Here is a 7,068-nt window from a genome sequence, read left to right as displayed (position 1 = left end):
TTTTCTAATGAATTACGCAAAATTTATTTCTGCTGTGTCACGCTTTCTAACCTCAATAGTCAGATTAGCAGAAAAATTTGGCACGATTCGTGACTTTTCCCAGTTCCACATTTTCTATTAAGCAGTATATTTGGGTCATGTGTCAGTGGTTTTATCAATATTACTTAATCAATTGCAACCAATACCTCTGCTAATGTCTCCAATTGCAATTAATTTTCTTCAAATTGACAAAGTAATTACGAGTTCCTCTGTCTGTCTGTTTACAGTTCTATTGAAAGATTAATCACCCGCTGAACATTGTATAAAAAGAAGCAAGCAAACCTCTATCATCAGTTTGATTGTCTCACTCACTCAGAAAACTTGCTAAGGTAAGTTGGGTAACCATTTTAGCGTCATTTGAGTTTATAAGCACATTGTTGCATTGACATTGGAAGTGCTATTTTTGTACAACTCGTATTTTACATGATTATTTTTATTAATCTAATATTTTGTTAATATTTAGTTTTAGACACAACACATTTTCAAGCAACATGAAGTTCTTGGTAATCCTTGTTGCTCTCTGCCTTGCTCTCCAACAGACTACAGCCACTTTCTATGGAGGCAGAGGATTTGGTCGCTATGGGTATGTACATTACGTTATTGTTTCTTTATAACAACAACTACTCTTTGTTAACTCGCTGTTAGTTATATTACATACTGAATAAAGTAACAAAATGTTTTAGGGTTGGGCGCAACAGATTTGGTTACAACCGGTTCAGCAGATTTGGATACGGAAGGTTTGGAGGATTCAGGAGAGGATTCCGCCGTGGATATGTTGGTCTTTGTAAGTAAATGTAACACTAACTGAGTTGTAAAGATCAACAATAATTGCTCAATGTCTCATACGCTTTTTATATTCACGTTTATCTTAACCAAGTTGCTATAAGTGTGAGTTTTTTAAAAGATTTCAAACATGTCGGAAACAACAAAGCTTTTCAGTAATAAATTCGTTGAATTCTATTAAATTGACCACAAATTAAATATTTGATCACAGGTATTCTGCTAATAAATGATCATACTTAATGTAATTTTATGCAAAAAAATAATGTGGTAGCTAAAATCCAAAGCATTTTCACTCAATCAGCCCACAATTAACCAAGCTCAAAGCTTTAATGGTATCAAACTATAAAATTTGGCTAATTGAAAAAGTGATTTTAAAGTGTTACATAAGGTCAGTAAGTTTGTTGAGAAGATAAGTACCCAAGTTTATAAGTAGCTAAGTAGTCCATAACTGCTAAGTTATCAAGTTGTTGGGTAACTAGGCTACTAAATAGTTAAGTAAGCCAAGTTGTCAAGTTGTAAAGCTAAGGCATTGAGTAATAAATTGTTAATCAGAATTTGACCTTTAAATATAAAATTTTATCAATTTAGAGGTTGAAAACAAAATATTGGAAACAATAAAAACATTTTATCAAAATTTTATCACAAACAAAAGTACAGTTAACAATGAAAAATTCTCTGGAAAGTATTTTTGACAATAAAACTAAGATTTAAAGCCCTTTATTTACCCAGTCTATTAATATGCTATTTCTTATCAATATTTATTTGAAGAAAGGAGTTTATTGCAGCTAACATGTGATCTATTTCTGACCTGTTGTAGACTGAAGTGGGAACCACTTAATACATGCCCGGACCCGCCGCCATCTCTGGAAGCATAACCTATGGACACTTGTCTGCAAAATGCTGACTTGAACTTTTTACCTGATGCTGACTTTTTTCATTGTTGATTTGTATTTGTATTTACAATTTGTTATTTTGTTATTCGTAAATACAAACACAAAATTTGTTATCATCAAGTCTGGTTGTTAAAAATAGCTCACTTGAAAACATTCAAAAGATTATTTCTGTTGCAAATTTTGGTAGACTCGCAGATGTTATCTGCAACAGAAAAGTATGCAGATAAAGAAACAGAGGAATTCACAAAATGATAACATGTAAGAAGCAATATCTACATCGATATCTAAACAATCGAAATTTGGTACTACAGCTACAGATGGTACTCCACCATCACATCATAATTAATTGATGTATAATAAAGTTATATACTATTTTTTCACAGTTTTAAAGTTTACTCTTCTATAAGATGCCATTGTCTTGTGTAGCAGTTAAAATACTAATCCTCTAATCGAAAAGCTGATCCTCTGAATTATATAACACCTACACACAATGATTTCTTATTAGTATTATTATATTATCATAAGTTAATATTTTCTTGCTAAACTTTTAGTAGAATTCTTTGAAGTTCTCTCAAACTTTTCACATTTTTGGTTTCTTTCCACTTCAAGTTTAGGAATTCTAAATATTTTAAGCAATTATGAATGCTAGTAGCCTTTGGTGATAAAAGATTTTTTTATTTAAAACAGATGAAGTATAGTTTTCAAAGACTAGTAAGTAAAACTTATAAAGGTCGCTCAAACTTTAGCAACAAGTAGGTTTCTATCTTTTTTTACAAGAAAATTAAAACCAGTCATTTTTAAAAATGCTTAAAGGTAGGTTAGTGTCGTAACGCTTGCCCTTGCAGTAGCCTATAAATGAGCTGAAGGTTGTTATTGTCTTGAATACTTCATTGGGTAAAAACATAAACAAGTTATAACTATAACCTACATAGTCACAGTAGCACAATAATTCTATGATGTTATTGTTGGTTGGCCTTTGCTAAAGTATATTTCTCTGCAAGTATATCTACTCTATAGCTTAATTTTGGAACATTTAGCGTGGAGATATTTATAATCAAATAGTGAATGTTTTATTACTGCATGTTTGAAAAATATTATTGCAGTGAACTTCTGCTTTATCTGCTATACTGTGAGCGTTTCTATTTAGAATTTTGATCGTATCTGAGCTTTCTTGAGTACAAGTAAAATTGAAATTGCTTTGATATTCACATGCATTTATATGCAATAAAATTGGATCAAAGATTTTCAAGCAAATTGTAGTTGTAAAACTGGCACATCATTGCAGGTGTTTCTGTAAAAACAGACAAATCACGAATATTCATTTTATTTTTTGAAAAGCTGAGGTGAAATCTGCAATAAATTGTTGTGAATTAAAAAGAAGAACACTTTAGCATTAGCTATACTAGATTGGTTTAATATGCACTTGAAAATGTGTTTTTCACCTGGAAAAATATTAAGCAAGACATTTATGTAACTTCAACAGCACCAGTAGCTATGCTGAAATTTTAATTCTAAGGCTATGTCATACCTTCAATTAAAACTGGCATACATTAGTAATATAAATTAAACATCTCTAAGCTAATAAATCAGTCATTTTTCATCAAAAATATAAAGTTTAATTGTGGATTTCAGAGCATAAAGTTGTCATATTTTATACAGCAAAGATTTGGTCACGCTAGCGTTGGTAAACAAACTTAATGGAAAACAAAACAAAATCACTAAAAATAGAATTCCAGCAATTTAAATGTGTCTTCATTTTGTCTTATGCTTCAAGAACAGATAAATTTAAACGGAAACAGTATTTATTGGCTAAAACTCTCAAGTATACAACATCATGCTACAAACGGTAAGTACACAAATAATATTATTCTAAATACATATTTTTGAACAACTAACTGTTGGTTATTAACATTAAAAGCAATAAATGATAACCAAGTCATGATTATGACTAGATATGAGTCTAGAGTTAAGGATAACACAAAAAATCAATCTTTTTTTTCTAAAGTGAATGGCGGGTGACTGAACTACTTACCGAACTTTTCGAACTATTACCCGCTACTTTTGTCTGATGATTTAAGCCATGCGGCTTATATAAGGGTGCGGATATTCTGTGGCTTTTTCTTTTACTGCTAGGGCGCATTAACCGAAATCTCCGGTTAGTGCGCCATTAGCAGTGAAAGAAAAAATGAAACAATGCTTAACGGTACTGTTCTGTGAGGCACTAGGTTAAAAAGTTTCGGCTAATACGGAACAGTGCCTAACGGCACTGTTCCGTTTTGAAACGCAAAGTTGCTGCCGTGTTAAAAAGCACCGTCCTGAGTTATGCGGCCTATACAAAGGTGCGGCTTATGTATTGTTTTATTATCCTTTTTTGGAAAATAAAGCAGATGCGGCTTATATAGGGGTGCGGTTTATAGTCCGAAAAGTACGATATTATCTTCTAACAAGGGTAGAGCAACTCCTTCACTAAGCCACTGTTCTCTGTGGCCTCATTTCTTGAATAGTCCTTAAGGTTAACCCATAAGGTTTATGCCTATAAGTGAAAATGTGACATGTGGCTCTGCAAAGCATTGAAAGATATTACAGTTATTTCAGGCAAAAGGTTAGCAAAGAAAAATAAACTAAAACATACCTATAGGTTTCCTCAAACTATCTCACAAGACAAAGTCACAAAACATGACTTATCTCCACCAAGGCTCACCAAAAACTAGTCAACAGTTCACCGTCCGCTTACAAAAGACGTTGCCTCTATTGCAATGAAGAGTGTCAGTGTGTGTGGGCTACAGATGTACGTTAGCCAGCAGAACAAGTGCACTATAATATCAGCCTTTGTTAGGAATTTCTATACAATATTCATAATTTTTTGAATATTTTAACAAATTTTTTGCATGAAATTTATATTTGTCAAATTTAAAGCTTAGTAAACTTTCAACTACCAAATTAATATTGTAGGCATGAGTTTTGTTGATGAGAGATATGTCATTAGTAGTCCTGGTAATTAAAGTATTTTTGCAAAATATGTACTAGCATATCTTTTATAGAGTGCCGCTGAAGTAATGTGAATTCATGGCTATATTTGTACCTGTCTCGCTTTCAACAACAAAATGGTTTCATGGCAGTTAATGAATAGAGCTGATAAACAGCTACTGTATGTGAGGCAATTCTTCGCAAGCTTACCTCAAGCAAAAGCTGTGGATGTTTGACAAAGCACAGTGGTACAACAATGGCAGTGTAACCTCAGTGACGAGAAAAATGCCCATAGCAACGAGCAATTTGAGGTTGAATGTAATTCTTGTCACCATCAGGAAATTTTTTGAGGTTGAACGTGTTAGACCACTAGGCTAAGGTTGCTAACTGCATCCATGGCCTAGTTATAGTTATACACCAGCTCTTACTCATCCGATTAGCGCCATGATACAACATCTCAGAGTATGGATGGATGTTATCAATATACTTGCTTAGAAGAATGTCACGATCAATGTTTATGAGAACTTGCCATTAGAGCATTAAATAATCATTAATAACAAATTAATGCTCTATTTTGAGGCACAGAATTAATTCTGTCGAAATTCACAAAAAATCGATTAGTCTTCAGAGAATGCTTGTCAACCATAAAGCAATGTGAAAAATTTCCTGTCGGATGTTTTGGTCTTTCTATCATTTTCTATTCTCTCAACTGTGGTAGCAAACTCTTGAGTTCAGTTGCCATAGAAAACCATTTGCAGGCACAGCAAGCCAACTAACAATTTTACGTTCCCAGAAAGTTTCAGAACTGTTCCAAAAAGTTCCAGAAACATTTCATCGCAAGTTTACATGTGTATCTAGCATAAAAAGTCAAAGATTTTGCAAGAGAATACTTACTACTATTAGATCTAGATTTGCCTGAAGCCCTTATAGTTGTAGGTTGGAAAAAAGGGTTGTTCCATAGGTAGTTCGAACTCTCAGCATTCAGTTTCCTGCAACGACACACTAACAACTGCACCAATTGCCGTTGCACATTAATTGTATTCATAGTTATTACACCTGATGATCATTCACGTCACACAGCCAGGTTTGCAACTAGTTTGAACAACAAAAGGTTATATTGCTTTGCTTATTGTAACTAAGATACTTTCATGTAGGACACTTTAAGTCCTGGTTCCAGGTGGACTATTGCAAAACTTAAAATGTCAAAATTATTGCGGTAGCCATTGTGACTGACAACATTTCGAGGACAGCTATTTTTCATGAAAAAAGAAGTCATTAACCAAAAAAGTCAGGTAGGAATTTTCTGACTCAAAGAAGAAGCCTGATTATTAGGTCTTGTCTGGTGCTATTGTCAAGCGTCTTTGCAATAATCACTATGGAATCTGTTAATAAGTATTTACAGGATTACAATCTGTAAAGACAGATGACTGTCTGTTATTAAATAATAACAGATAGTGTGTCAGCGAGCTGTTGTATATCTCTAGTTTGAGTAGAAGCAGAATCCTTACAAGTATAGGGCCACTTAAAACTTGTCGTGATCTCTCACAGTTTAACTTTTAAGCCTCAATGAGATTCATCGGTGATCAAAGCTTCTGATTTGAAAAAATTGTGTGTTATTCACCTTTAAAACATCCAGTTCTCAACCTATTTGCTGGCTCAAGCCATCACAAGAAAATATTTTATTCCATCAAACACAGCTTTTTCATTAGTCTCGTTAAGTATTTACAGTACAAATAGTTTTTGTACTGTGATTCTAAATGTGAAATTTAATAGAGAATTCTCAATTAAAGAGGAAAAGTATATAAATGTTTATAGTGTATATAAATTTATTATGTTCTGTTTAGAAGCGAGCACCAAAGAGCAGCAGAGGTACAAAGAAGCAAATGTCGTCAAATCTGGACAGACTAATTCAAACTTCTGCAGTGCTCACTATCAACTTCTGGTAAGGCCTTCGGTATGAACCACTCACCATAACAGCGTGGGCATAGTATGAACCACTCACCATAACAGCGTGGGCATGGTATGAACCACTCACCATAACAGCGTGGGCATGGTATGAACCATTCACCATAACAGCGTGGGCATGGTATGAACCACTCACCATAACAGCGTGGGCATGGTATGAACCACTCACCATAACAGCGTGGGCATGGTATGAACCACTCACCATAACAGCGTGGGCATGGTATGAACCACTCACCATAACAGCGTGGGCATGGTATGAACCATTCACCATAACAGCGTGGGCATGGTATGAACCACTCACCATAACAGCGTGGGCATGGTATGAACCACCCACCATAACAGCGTGGGCATGGTATGAACCATTCACCATAACAGCGTGGGCATGGTATGAACCACTCACCATAACAGCGTGGGCATGGTA

General features: G+C 34.2%; 1 long non-coding RNA gene across 1 annotated transcript; it reads left to right on the top strand.

The window, feature by feature from the left end:
- The first annotated feature begins 319 nt into the window (after positions 1-319).
- Positions 320-1,828, top strand: LOC137394669 (uncharacterized). Its single transcript, XR_010978344.1, has 4 exons — positions 320-368; positions 503-622; positions 723-823; positions 1,640-1,828. It is a non-coding gene; the product is annotated as an uncharacterized lncRNA (long non-coding RNA).
- The last annotated feature ends 5,240 nt before the right edge of the window (positions 1,829-7,068 follow it).

Source organism: Watersipora subatra, chromosome 4, assembly GCF_963576615.1.
Source record: "Watersipora subatra chromosome 4, tzWatSuba1.1, whole genome shotgun sequence".
Taxonomy (NCBI): Eukaryota; Metazoa; Bryozoa; class Gymnolaemata; order Cheilostomatida; family Watersiporidae; genus Watersipora; species Watersipora subatra.
This window is presented reverse-complemented; position numbering and strand designations above follow the sequence as displayed.